General features: G+C 45.3%; 1 protein-coding gene across 2 annotated transcripts in view; it reads left to right on the forward strand.

The window, feature by feature from the left end:
- The window catches only part of ATF5 (activating transcription factor 5), a 33539-nt gene that overhangs the window by 4172 nt on the left and 15215 nt on the right, over positions 1–14152 (forward strand). The window contains exon 1 of one of the 2 annotated variants that reach the window (XM_068263608.1): positions 8310–8413. The exons of the other annotated variant lie outside the window; for it this stretch is intronic. The gene's annotated coding sequence lies outside the window, so the exon portion shown is untranslated. Of the gene's footprint in view, positions 1–8309; positions 8414–14152 lie in introns of those variants that run through there. 2 annotated transcript variants of the gene reach the window in all.

Raw genomic sequence — 14152 nt, forward strand, 5'->3', positions numbered from 1 at the left:
CAGATTCTACCTTCAGGGGAGATGTGCAGCCAGGACCACCTAGCTGTGGTGTGGGGAAATGGAAAGCATTAGATCTAACTCCCAGGTTGGAGAAGTGAGGAAAGTCAATCTGATCTTACCACTTGGGTTGGGTGGGGGGAGATGTCACTAGCAAATCATACAATGGGGGAAGGGATGGGGGGGGGGGTTGCACAACTCATCACCAGTCTATTGGGTTGGGGAGGGAAGAGGGGCAACATTTATTCATAACTGGGTTGAGCAATGCCCTTTATAGCTCTTGAGAAATGTACTTATAGAGAGGAGGGTTATATTCTTTGTCAGTTTTTAAAGCGGACCTGAACTCAGAAGTCAAGATGGAAATATAAACCTGGTAGATGATCTCAGCCCTCCTAACATGTCAGCTCCTCCGCTGCAAAATGCAGTCATGTCTGAACAGGGTGAAGTCGTCCTGAACCCCAGCGGGGAAATACGCAGAAACGCCTCCACTGTGGGCCGATATAACTGATAATAAATCCTGGGGCCTGACAAGCACCTCACACCAGAATATAAATAACCTAAGTCTCCAGAGGCTGGGGGTTCTAAGCAAAATACAAGAAAGCTTCATATTAATGTGGCCACCAGGGGGCAGCGGCCTATTGCCCTGAGGCCATTTTAATTCTGTAAGGTCGTATTCCAAGATTAATCTACCTTTAAATAAAATATATCTTAGTTAAAGAGGACCTGAACTTAGGACTTCCTCTCTGCTCTAAAAGATAAGAAGCAGCATAATAACCTTTAAAGAAAAAACATTTATTTGTTACTGCTGATACAAATCCTACAATGCAGTGTGTCTACTTACTGCTTTCATGGAAGTAGACATAGGGTTAACATCCTGTGTTTACAAATTAGCTGCTCTGCTGAGATTTCCGATCTCCTGTTTTTTTTTTTTTTAAGTGGACCTGAACTCTTGCACAGGACTGAAGGAAAACAGAGGAATGCACCCTGTGTGTATTTAGTGAGTTTAGCCTGTCTAATTCCCTCTCATCTGTGACTAATCAAAAGTGTAATTTGAACTCTCAGCTGTGTCGGCACAGAAATCTCGGCAGAGCAGCTAATTTGTAAACACAGGATGTTAACCTTTTTTTCTGCTTCCATGAAAGCAGGAAGGAGACACACTGCAGATTTATAGCAGTATTTGTATCGGCTGTAACAAAGAAATGTTTTTCTTTAAAGGAAATTATGCGGTTGTGTATCTTTTAGATCAGAGAGGAAGTTCTGAGTTCAGGTCCGCTTAAAACGATGAACAGTAAAAATGAGTGTCAGGCTGGAGGGAGAGAGGACACATACATCAATCTGCAGTCTGAGCAGAACTAATTCTACCCATAGAGCCTGCTGTTAACTCTTGCAGTCAGCCTGCTGCAGGTCACACGATTTTATTTTTAATTGAGATGTTTTAGCTGTAGACTCCTGAATGATCAGCATCTTACTGGCCATCCCTACAGGTGCTCATTAATGATACAATATCCGGAACTGTTCGATGCGTTCGATAGGAAAAGTTTGTTTTGACCCACTAATGGAGAAGAAATGATAAGCAATCTGATCACAATAAACAGAACCGTTCTGAAATTCAGATAGACGGAACGATTGTTTGTCATTGATTGGCAGCATTGATAGAATCCGATCCGATCGATTGTACAGATTAACTTTTTGGAGATTGTACCATTAATGGGCACCTTAAAGTGTACCAGAGCTGAGTAAAATAAAAATGTTATACATACCTGGGGCTTCCTCCAGCCCCATGCGCACAGATCGCTCCCACGCCGCCGTCCTCAGCCTTCTCCTGTGCCGCTACCGGGTCCCATCACATCAGCCAGTCGTGGCCAGTCTGACGCAAGGGAAGTGCACTATTTACGTATATCTCCAGCAGCCGCCAGAGAGATACGTAGAGAGCGCACTTCTCTTGTGCAGACTGGCCGCCACTGGCTGAAGTGATGGGACCCGGTACTAGAGCTGCAGACAGCGGAGGACGGCAGCGTAGAAGCGATCTGCGCACATGGGGCTGGAGGAAGCTCCAGGTATGTATAAAACTTTTATTTTTACTCAGATCTGGTTTCTAATAATAATAATAATAATAATAATATGTGAGTTAGCCAGAATAGGTTGTGTTTGTGAAGTTAAGGCGTTACTCCACTCAGAACAGATATCTCAGGTCGGGGGGGGCTCCAGGATTTGTATAAGCTGTACCAAAGAAATGTATTTCTTTAAGGTTATTATGCTGTTGCTTATCTTTTTGAGCAAAACGGAAGTTCTGAGTTCAGGTCCACTTTAATTAAGATCATCTATCTGAAACTAACTTGCAATTCTGATTAATAGTACCAAAATGGATGTCTTTTTTTCTTGTACTTCCTGTGCTGGGACGCTGAGAGTTCCCAACAGTAGTGTCTAGCTCCGCCCGCTCCCACACAGCTGGAAAAAGTGCTGCTTTATCAGCATAAGGGCCCATTCACACTGGGTCCCTTTTTCTACAGTGTTTCAGCCCTTTGCTGATCGCCGGTGATCCACAAAGTGCTGTGTATCCCTATGTGATCAATCCCACTACAGCACTTGTGATTTGCGAAAATTACTAATGCACTGCATGCAGCATTTTAGAGCTATCACGATGCGATTCACATGCTAGGAATGAGAATGGCAATGTGCAATCGCTTTAAAATCGCAATGTAATATCGCAGTGGCTAGGCGTGAACGGGCCCTTACTGAAAACAGTGATTTGCGGACTGGGTGACTCATTTCCCTATCGTGTTATTAGGAAACGTGATGTCATAGCGAGGCATGAGGCAGAGATCACAACCCCAGTAACCGGTCACTATTATTAGCATCCTGGTGTCACCTCTGAGAGGTCACTCTTGTATAGAGGCTTCTTGATCAGCAGACATAAAACAAAATGTCATTGTTGTAGCCTAGAAATGTTCTGTGCCACTGACTAGCAAAGCTTCAGGCTGCACTCTTCTCATACAGCTGTGTCTGTGCTCCGCCTCCCCATACCTCCTGTACCACTGACTATCATAGCTGCAGGCTGTGCTCTTCTCATACAGCTGTGTCTGTGCTCCGCCTCCCCATACTTCCCGTACCACTGACTATCATAGCTGCAGGCTGTGCTCTTCTCATACAGCTATGTCTGTGCTCCGCCTCCCCATACTTCCTGTACCACTGACTATCATAGCTGCAGGCTGTGCTCTTCTCATACAGCTGTGTCTGTGCTCCGCCTCCCCATACTTCCCGTACCACTGACTATCATAGCTGCAGGCTGTGCTCTTCTCATACAGCTGTGTCTGTGCTCCGCCTCCCCATACTTCCTGTACCACTGACTATCATAGCTGCAGGCTGCACTCTTCTCATACAGCTGTGTCTGTGCTCCGCCTCCCCATACTTCCTGTACCACTGACTATCATAGCTGCAGGCTGTGCTCTTCTCATACAGCTGTGTCTGTGCTCCGCCTCCCCATACTTCCCGTACCACTGGCTATCATAGCTGCAGGCTGTGCTCTTCTCATACAGCTGTGTCTGTGCTCCGCCTCCTCATACTTCCTGTACCACTGACTAGCAAAGCTTCAGGCTGCACTCGTCTCATACAGCTGTTTCTGTGCTCCGCCTCCCCATACTTCCCATACCACTGACTATCATAGCTGCAGGCTGTGCTCTTCTCCTACAGCTGTGTCTGTGCTCCGCCTCCCCATACTTCCTGTACCACAGAGTAACAGAGCTGTAGGCTGCACTCTTCTCATACAGCTGTGTCTGTGCCCTGCCTCCCCGCACTTCCTGTACCACTGACTATTATAGCTGCAAGCTGCACTCTTCTCATACAGCTGTGTCTGTGCTCCGCCTCCCCATACTTCCTGTACCACAGAGTAACAGAGCTTCAGGCTGCACTCTTCTCATACAGCTGTGTCTGTGCTCCGCCTCCCCATACTTCCAGTACCACTGACTATTATAGCTGCAGGCTGCACTCTTCTCATACAGCTGTGTCTGTGCTCCGCCTCCCCATACTTCCTGTACCACAGAGTAACAGAGCTTCAGGCTGCACTCTTCTCATACAGCTGTGTCTGTGCTCCGCCTCCCCATACTTCCTGTACCACTGACTATCATAGCTGCAGGCTGTGCACTTCTCATACAGCTGTGTCTGTGCTCCACCTCCCTACACTTCCTGTACCACAGACTATCAGAGCTGCAGGTTGCGCTCTTCTCATACAGCTGTGTCTGTGCTCCATCTCCCCATACTTCCTGTACCACTGACTAGCAGAGCTGCAGTCTGTGGTCTTCTCATACAGCTGTGTCTGTGCTCCGCCTCCCCATACTTCCTGTACCACTGACTAGCAGAGCTGCAGGCTGCGTTCTTCTCATACAGCTGTGTCCATGCTCCGCCTCTCCATACTTCCTGTACCACTGACCATCATAGCTGCAAGCTGTGCTCTTCTCATACAGCTGTGTCTGTGCTCCGCCTCTCCACACCTCCTGTACTAGAGACTAGCAGAGCTGCAGGCTGCGCTCTTCTCATACAGCTGTGTCTGTGCTCCGCATCTCCATACCTCCTGTACCACTGACCATCATAGCTGCAGGCTGTGCTCTTCTCATACAGCTGTGTCTATACACTGCCTCCCTACACTTCCTGTACCACAGACTAGCAGAGCTGCAGGTTGCACTCTTCTCATACAGCTGTGTCTGTGCTTCGCCTCCCTACACTTCCTGTACCACTGACTAGCAGAGCTGTAGGCTGTGCTCTTCTCATACAGCTGTGCCTGTGCTCCGCCTCCCAGCACTTCCTGTACAACAGACTAGCATGTCATCCCAGGTGCCCGCGCAGTGTAAAATCTCACCTGTCCCATTGCTGCACCTCCAAGCCTCACACCTCATACATGCGCGTCTGGTGCCACACAGGGAATTGTCGATCGGGCATGCTTGTTATGGCACAGATTTTAAAATTATTAAATCAGATCTCAATCGAGCATCTGTGGGATGTGCTGAAAAGTCCAATCCATGAAAGTCCCAACTCACAGCTTACAGGAGTGAAGAGATTTACACATTTTAAAGTATGTGTGCTCTTTGCAATTGTTTTTACGAAACTGCCATTGCGTTCTGTATTCCTTTATGAGCTGTGTTCCTTTATGAAGTTGCATTGGGAAATGTTTCTACATTTAAAATGCAGACGGCGGGTCTGCTCATTTTTGTGAGTGGTTTGTGTTTTAATACAAGGCAATGAAAAATGCAAAACAAAATTGCGTTTTGTATGGAGCTGCATGAGCTGAGGCCGTCACCCACGTGGCCCAGACCTCCGCATCGGGACAACACCGCCGCCGCTACCAGGGAAGACAGGGAGCCAGCCACCTCAAGCACACGCAGGGTCACTAACCTGCCAGGTTACACTGCAATCCCAAGGGGTCTCCCAAGGAACCTCCTGCCCTCCACCACCGGGTCCCCGCGCTCAAAATGCCACCAGGCCGCAGCTAGGGGATGGATTTGTGCAGCCATGGGATCCTCCAGCCACACCAACAACCAGCTGGACAGCAGGACTCTCTGAACTCTGTCTCTCTCTAGCCTAACAATTCTTCTTCTTCTCATTCTCTCTCTCTCTCACACTCTCTTTATTCCTTTCTCTCTCCCTTTCTTCTTTCTTTTCTCTCCTTCTCTACGTACTGTCGGACATTACGGGCGCATCCGAGTTGCTACGGAGTTGTTGAGCGCCGCCAATGAGGCAGGCAGCTCCGCTCACACAGCACTAGGACCCCTGCAGTTTTTGTTGCTTTGTATATGCCTACTCTGTATACTATGCTGCATGTGTTATGCCTCTCAAGTGTATATCTACTGCATGTCTGATACTGTACCGTACCATCACCGACCCTGTATGTGCCAAATATAATTCCGGGTAGAACTTCCGTTGTACTTGGCAAAATAAATTATTCTGATTCTGAAAATCACATGCCCTTTGGAAGTTAATTTAGAGTGACCAGATTTTTGTGGATCCAACCTGGGACGGGGGGGGGGGGGGGGGGGGGGGGGCGAAAAGTGGGGAGGACTGAGGAGCGCGCAGCGGCGAAGCCTGGGGGGAGGTGCCGGAAAAATGGGTGTGGCCATGACATTGTATGGGCGGAGCTAACGTAATGATGTAACAGCGAGGCATAAGAAAGCAGTGTTTACGCCATGATGTGGACAAACGAGACTTTGCATCATGGGTGTGCAGAAACTGTGTGATGCTAATAGTATACCGTAACCACAAAGCAGCAAACATAGCCATCTATGACCATTAAATAATAAATGCAGTAACAGTTACCCCAGACACCAGAAAATAAACGCAATAGGCAACATGTCAGCACAAAATAACCGCAATGCGGGCAACATGTCAGTATAAAATAAATGCAATGCGGGCAAACATGTCAGTACAAAATAAACGCAATGCGGGCAACATGTCGGTACAAAATAAACGCAATGCGGGCAAACATTTCACCAGAAAAGAAACGCACTGCGGGCAAACATTTCACCAGAAAAGAAATGCACTGCGGGCAAACATTTCGCTAGAAAAGAAACAATGCGGGCAAACATTTCACCAGAAAAGAAACAATGCGGGCAAACATTTCACCAGAAAAGAAACAATGCGGGCAAAATTTCACCAGAAAAGAAACAATGCGGGCAAACATTTCACCAGAAAAGAAACGCACTGCGGGCAAACATTTCACCAGAAAAGAAACGCACTGCGGGCAAACATTTCGCTAGAAAAGAAACAATGCGGGCAAACATTTCACCAGAAAAGAAACGCACTGCGGGCAAACATTTCGCTAGAAAAGAAACAATGCGGGCAAACATTTCACCAGAAAAGAAACGCACTGCGGGCAAACATTTCGCTAGAAAAGAAACATTGCGGGCAAACATTTCACCAGAAAAGAAACGCACTGCGGGCAAACATTTCGCTAGAAAAGAAACAATGCGGGCAAACATTTCACCAGAAAAGAAACAATGCGGGCAAACATTTCACCAGAAAAGAAACAATGCGGGCAAACATTTCACCAGAAAAGAAACAATGCGGGCAAACATTTCACCAGAAAAGAAACAATGCGGGCAAACATTTCACCTGGAAAAGAAACAATGCGGGCAAACATTTCACCTGGAAAAGAAAGCATTTACTCATCTGGCAGAAGTCTCCGGCCTCTGGCGCGCTGCTCCTGGGACCGTCTTACTTCTCCTGCAGTCTCCCGCGCTGACAGCCTGGCAGAGCAGGGCTACGGCAAGATGGCGCCCGAAGCCCTGTACTAGAGACACAAATAGGTCTCCAGTACAGGGCTTCGGCAGCCATCTTGCCGTAGCCCTGCTCGCCTGCCGGTGTCGGAAACAGACACCGGAAGAGGAGGCTGGGGCGGGGCTGCAGGCAATGAACTGGCACGGCGTCTATAGACGCCGCTGCCAGTTCATTGAGGAGAGAGTGGCCAGAGTCCCGAGGCCGGGACGTCCCGCTGCTGAAAGCGGGACGTTTCCCGGGACCTCATTAAGCCTGGGACAGCGGACCCCGAATCCGGGACGCGTCCCGGGCAATCCGGGACGTCTGGTCACTCTAGTTAATTAGATGTCTGTTTCATGTAAATTAATATAAGTGATAATCACAGAAAAAGTTTTTTGCAAGATGACCTTTTGCATACAAACGCATATATGTATTTGTTTACCAGATACCACAGTACATTTGTTCAAGCCTAGTTTACGGTGTACATATGCACATCCATTTTTTATTGACCAATCGCTGGTTAATTTTACCAACTCCATGTAGTAAGAGGGCTAGGAGTTTGAATACTATGAACAGATTGTGTAGGTAAACTCTCACACTACATGGAGGTGGTAAAATTGCCCAATCAATGGCCAATCAAAATTGGATGTGTGTACCAAGCTTTAGTCTATCATGATTATTAATTGATACAGCATAATAGCAGCGCACGCCTTGATTGGTCGGGGCTGTTTTGGCAGCGCAGGGGGGTCCCACAACACATCAGGCGGCTAGTTGGAATGTTTTGGCTGATCGCTGTGCATGAGTTCAGCAGCTGGGAATTTCCTGTTGTAAAATGGGGAGAAAAAAAGATTTCCCAGAAATTTAATGCTTATCACAAGACAATGACATCAGCCTCTGCAGTGACAGTGAATAGCATGAGAGCCAGTGTGACCAGCCTGGGGAATTTCTGGTTGGGAACAGGTTAATGGATGGGCGGGATTACAAGCTGTCAGAGGTGATGTCACCTCTGGGCTCCAGCAGGCAAGGCCCCGCCTCCTCACACCAGCAGCCATCTCTCGTAGAAAGTTCAGACGCACATATGTGATCTCCCTTCGGTGACCGCCATGGCTGTGTAGACCTCGTCCAGCGCCTGACACATGTGCGAATGCACATCTACCACTTCTGCCAAAATGAAGTGAGTACTTAAAAAAAATGACTTTTACTCTATTGATTCAATGTGTGCTCCATAGGAAGATCTCAAAGTGCATCAGCAACATTCAATCTAGGTACACACGATACAATTTTCTGGCAGATTTACTGTCAGATTGATTATTCCCAACAGGTCCGAACTGATTTCCGATCAATTTTCCAATCAATCAGAAATCAGATCAGACCTGTTGGAAATAATCGATCTGACACTAAATCTGCCAGAAAATTGTATTGTGTGTACCTAGCTTAAGAGAATAGATTGGAAAAAAATACATGATTCAGATGGACAGCTGCGTCAGTCCAAGTCGTGTAGCGTCAGAGTCCACTGCGGGCCGCAGTGAGATAAATGGCAGTGTTCATCTCATTGCGTTTAACGTCGATGGACCGCAATTGTGCTAGCGCCGTGGTTGATCAAACTTTTCAAGACAATGGGTGTGGCTTCTAGTGTCAGTTTGGTTTGTGGTTTTGATTCAAAACAAGATGTGATAATGGAAAGTTGGGAACCAATGACAACGCATTTCTGCTTAATAGTGGACAAGTGTTTAGCATTGGCAAAACAAGACACCGGCCGCGTTAAAAAAGCCCTAAAGGTGACCATAAACTTATATATGGCCACAGGATGTGATCACGACAGTAGATTTTTGTGTACTGTGTGTGGCAGTAAGCGATCTCTCTCTGGTCAGATTTCGATCAGAGGGGGATCTATTACTGCCACACACAGTACCCAAAAATCTACTGCCGTGCCTCCGACTGCCCACTTTTGACCGACATCTTTCCAGCATGTGTGAACAATACTTTTCGGATGGAAATCGATCAAAATGATGTTTGTACTGCCACGCTGTGGCATAAATCTCTGATAGAATGTATCTTCTGGGAAAATCGTGCAGCCTATCAACTGAAGATGACTTATCTTTGCACAATTATATCATTTAAATCACTGAATTGTCTATTTCAGTACAAAGCAGGCAGGACAGTGATTGACAGGTGCCTTTACAGGTGGCCACGCACGTTAATATTACAATTGTACAACGAAAACGATCGGTCTGCTGAAATGATCACATCTATGCAAAGTCAAACTGTTAACAGCACATGAATTATGCTTGGCTGCAATGAAATGGGATCATTTCATCCAATCATAAAGCTTAAAATATATATATATTTTGATTGGACAAATGAAACTGATCATATTTTTAAGTTATTTAACAACTGCTTTAAATTTGATAGCGATTAGAATAAAAAATATTATTGCTGGTTGCAGACAGAGTAGATTTAAGATGGACTGTTTATAGATTGATATTACAAAGATTGTCATATTGAATTGATTTTTGCATTGTACAATTACAAGCCTAATGCTAGGTACACACTATGAGATTTTCTGTAAGACTTACAGTCAGATTAATTGTTTCCAACAGGTCCAATCTGATTTCCTATCGATTTTCTAGTAGTCTATGCAAAATCGATAGGAAATCAGATCCGACCTGGCAGAAATAATCGATCTGACAGAAAATCTCATTGTGTGTACCTAGCATAACACGTGTGACAAGCATTAGGAGGTTAGCTGGATGGGACAGGTCCTCTTGACCTCCTGTGTGACAGTCTGTTCTTGTTATCTAGGTATATTACGTACTTGTACACTTTGCTAATGGTACAGTGTTGTGTGTTCAGAGCTAACACAACACAATCTTCACTGAACGTTTTTTTCTTTTTTTTTCGTTTTTAAACTCATTTGCTTTTTAAGCTGTTTGCTTATTTGAAAAATGGTTTTTAATTTTTTGTTTTGGTTAGATATAAATTGTAGGTTTATTTGTATTATGCAACCCACATGGACCATAGGAGATTGCACTCTAGTATTGTCACTGCAGCCAAGCCACCACTAATGGCTGCTACACACCTTGCAATTTTAATTTCAAATTAAGAAAAACATTGAATTAGGCAAAATATTGTACAGCCTACTGAGTGTCAGTGACCGATTTCAGCTTAAAAGCGATCTCTTTCTCAATTGGAAGTAGATCACACAGGCTGGCCAGGACAGAAGGAAAACATAGAGGAATGCACCCTGTGTGTATTTAGAGGGTTTAGCCTGTCTCCTCCTCATCCGTGACTAATCTCGAGTGTAATTTGATCTCTCAGCTGTATCAGCTGTCTGCCTAGACACAGCAGCTAATTTGTAAACACAACGTGTTAACCCTATGTCTGCTTCCATGAAAGCAGGAAGTAGATACACTGCAGATTTATTGCAGGATTTGTATCAGCTGTAACAAAGAAATGTTTTTCTTTAAAGGTTATTCTGCTGTTGCTTATCTTTTAGAGCAGGGAGGAAGTTCTGAGTTCAGGTCCGCTTTAATATACAACCAGGGCCTATGTTGCTTTATTGTGCGACCTATTCAGAAAACAAGACAAATATCTGACATCCCTCAGGAGGGACAGTGACGATTAGGATAATTATGATGTTGTTGTGTTAGTGAAGAATCAATTTGCATCAGGCTTACTGCAGATGATGGGCAGGCTGGGACTTGTAGTCCAACAAGCATGAGCAGAAGATGCTGAGGATGACTAGGCATGCTGGGACTTGCAGTTCTACAGATATATACATGACGTGAGTGAATGAGCTGGAATTTCAGTCTTATGATGTGACAAGCCAGTAGCTGTTACTGCCAGCTGGGCATGATTGCACTTGTAGTGCGCTGGCATGGGTTAACTGGCGTTCTTCATGTCTGGAAAACTCCAACGATGATTGTGGCACAGTACAGACCAGCAGTGGGTGAAGGAAGAGACAGCTATGCTAAGACTTGTAGTCCCACAAATTTTAATTGCCACCATTACTGAAGTGATTTTAGTTCGACAATGTAAATTGAACAGTGCTATGGCAGATTGATCGAGTTTCAATTGATTGCCTGCTGGAATCTGTTGAAAAGCTTTGTGCTGTGTGTGTCAGAAAGCGCTTGTGATCAGAGGGGAATTGATCGATTTGCCACATTGGGTGGCAATCCATAAGTGTATAGCCAGGCTGTCACAGCACTGTATACAGCGAACACTTCAAAGTGACCATATGCTACCAGACGTTCAACCGATCTGGCAAACGATTTGTAATCTCCTAAAACGGAAATCACCCCCTACAACCTTCAATTTCATATTTGGTTAAAAATAAAAAGAAAAGAAAAAATCTAATAAAAAAGAGACCCCAGTAAGTTGCAGGCGGGAGCAGCACAAGACCCCGCCTCCATGGTGCCGCAGTGCAGTAAGCAGGGAGAGGGAGGTCATATTGCATCACTGCTGAGATTGGATCTAAAGGTACATACACACGCAATATGATTGTCACTTGCTGGAATCGGGACTCGATCCCTTGGGTGAGAGTTTGGGGCTGAGTGCTGTACCGATATGTTGCTAGGTTACAGCCTCGCTACGCATTCTGTTGCTATGGAGGTAGCTCATGATGAAGGTAGCTCATGATGAAGCATCATCCAGTGGGAGGGGCAAGGAAGAGAACAATGCGCTCAGCTGAGCTGAATTGCTACTCCATAATTCCCGGCAATACATTGGGCTGCTGCACACACACTAGATTCTAGGCAGGGATAGCTTCACAAATTTTGGGGCATTGTGACTTGCGCCAAGGTGGTTAATTACTTGATATCAAGTAGATATGGCTCACTTAGGACAAACCCTCATGGTCAATCAGCGATTGTTAAAGGACCACTACGGCGAAAAAAGTACGTAGTTAAAATCTGTCAGAACAGACGGGTTTTGGACTAGTTCCTACTCTCATGGGGGATTCTCATGGCTCTCTTTGATTTCAAAAGTATTTCCTGAATGGCCGTTGCTCAGCCTGACAAAACAGTGTGCAAGTGATTAGGGAGGCTGGCTGGTATCTTACTGTTTTGGCAGTTAAACTGCTGTTCAGGAAAGGGTTCTGAAAACAAAGAAAACCCTGAGAATCCCTGAGATGGACTAGTCCAAAACCTGCCGGTTCTGTCAGATTTTAACTGCTTACTTTTTTCGCTGAAGTGGTCAGTATCTGAGCTTGTGATTGGGGCGATCGTGTATGACTAATGTCACAGATGTGAGAATAAGACGTCTCTGGGACAAAGACTGTGACTTTATCCTGAACACCTGCCGCTGCCCAGCTCCCCTGAGGCTGCGTACAGTCATGTTTTCCTGAACGTTAGCGGCATTCCCCAGGGGGGCACTGTGGGTGAGGGGAGGCTGGGCGCAGGTGGGAGGCGGGGCACACAGTACAGGTCACTGAAATCAGCCAATCACTGTACAGAGAGCTGATGAATAGACTGTGGCCTTGTTTCATTGTTACCTGATTCCAGTGCTTGCTTCAGTACACAGTGTGGATTCCCTATATGTGTGAGAGATGCATCCTAAACCGGAAGCCCTGTACCTAAAGTGAAACAAAAACAAAATAACACCACCCTGTTGTTAATAAAAAATGTTTTTAAAAATATCCTGAAATATTGAATCTTAAAGTGGAATTGAACTCTTGCACAGGACAGAAGTAAAACAGAGAATTGCACCCTGTATGTATTTAGCGAGTTTAGCCTAATTTCCGCCCATCTGTGACTAATCACGGTGTGATTTGAACACTAAGCAGTGTCAGCTGGCTGCCTCGGCAGAGCAGCTAATTTGTAAACACTAAATGTTAGCCCTATGTCCGCTTCCATTAAAGTAGGAAGTAGTATACTTTACACACTGGAGGTAGCAGAGATTTGCAGACACTGCAGCTAGTTTATTATCCGCATAGGTACAGAGTAAAAGCTTATACTGAACATACTGGAAGTAGCAGAAATCAGTACACACTGCAACTAGTTTACTGTAAATAGAAGCACATAATAACTGCTTATACTAGACATACAGCATGTAGCAGAGATTTGCACACACTGCAGCTAGGTTACTATCAGTAAAGGCACAAAGTAACAGCTTATATTGTACATACTGGAGGTAGCAGGGATCAGAACACACTGCAGCTAGTTTACCATCAGTAAAGGCACAAAGTAACAGCTTATACTGTACATATTGGAGGTAGCAGAGATCAGCACACACTGCTGGTAGGTTACTATCAGTATCAGCACAGAATAAAAGCTAATAATGTTCATACTGGAGGTAGAAGAGATCAGTACACACTGCAACTAGTTTACCATCAGTATAGGCAGAGGATAATAGCTCATATTGTGGACACATACATTTGGTCGTGTGTCCGTCAGTTGTCGGAAAAAATCGAGCACAGTTACCACAGTGCACACGGTCAAGCCCTTGCAATCAAGATTCTCCAATTTGCCCGATCGATCCTTTTGACTTATTCCGGCCAGAAATCACTCAAAATGATTGGTCGTGTTTCCATGTTGCAACATCTATACTTGCCAGATTCAATCATTAGGATTAAATTGGCTGGATATTGATGCTGAAAATCGAGCATTTCACTGGCCATATACAAACTGTTGGCTGACAGCCTATCATGGCGGATTAGCTTCTAGTAGGGAGGCGTGGCTTCAGACGGTGATTTTTGTTTTCTTGATAAAATGTTTTAGGCATTACTAATGCACTAGTAACCCATTAGCAGCCTCAATAGAGTTTTGACCTCAGTCAGCAGAACTAGTTGTGCTGTAAATTCTTGGGATGCTCTGATCTCTCTCTGCTAGCAGAAACTATAGAAACTGAAAGCAGAAGTCCTCTGTTATTGGCTCACACTGCCCCCTTGTGACAAGTGGCCATAAATACACATTAC

Source organism: Hyperolius riggenbachi, chromosome 12, assembly GCF_040937935.1.
Source record: "Hyperolius riggenbachi isolate aHypRig1 chromosome 12, aHypRig1.pri, whole genome shotgun sequence".
NCBI lineage: Eukaryota > Metazoa > Chordata > Amphibia > Anura > Hyperoliidae > Hyperolius > Hyperolius riggenbachi.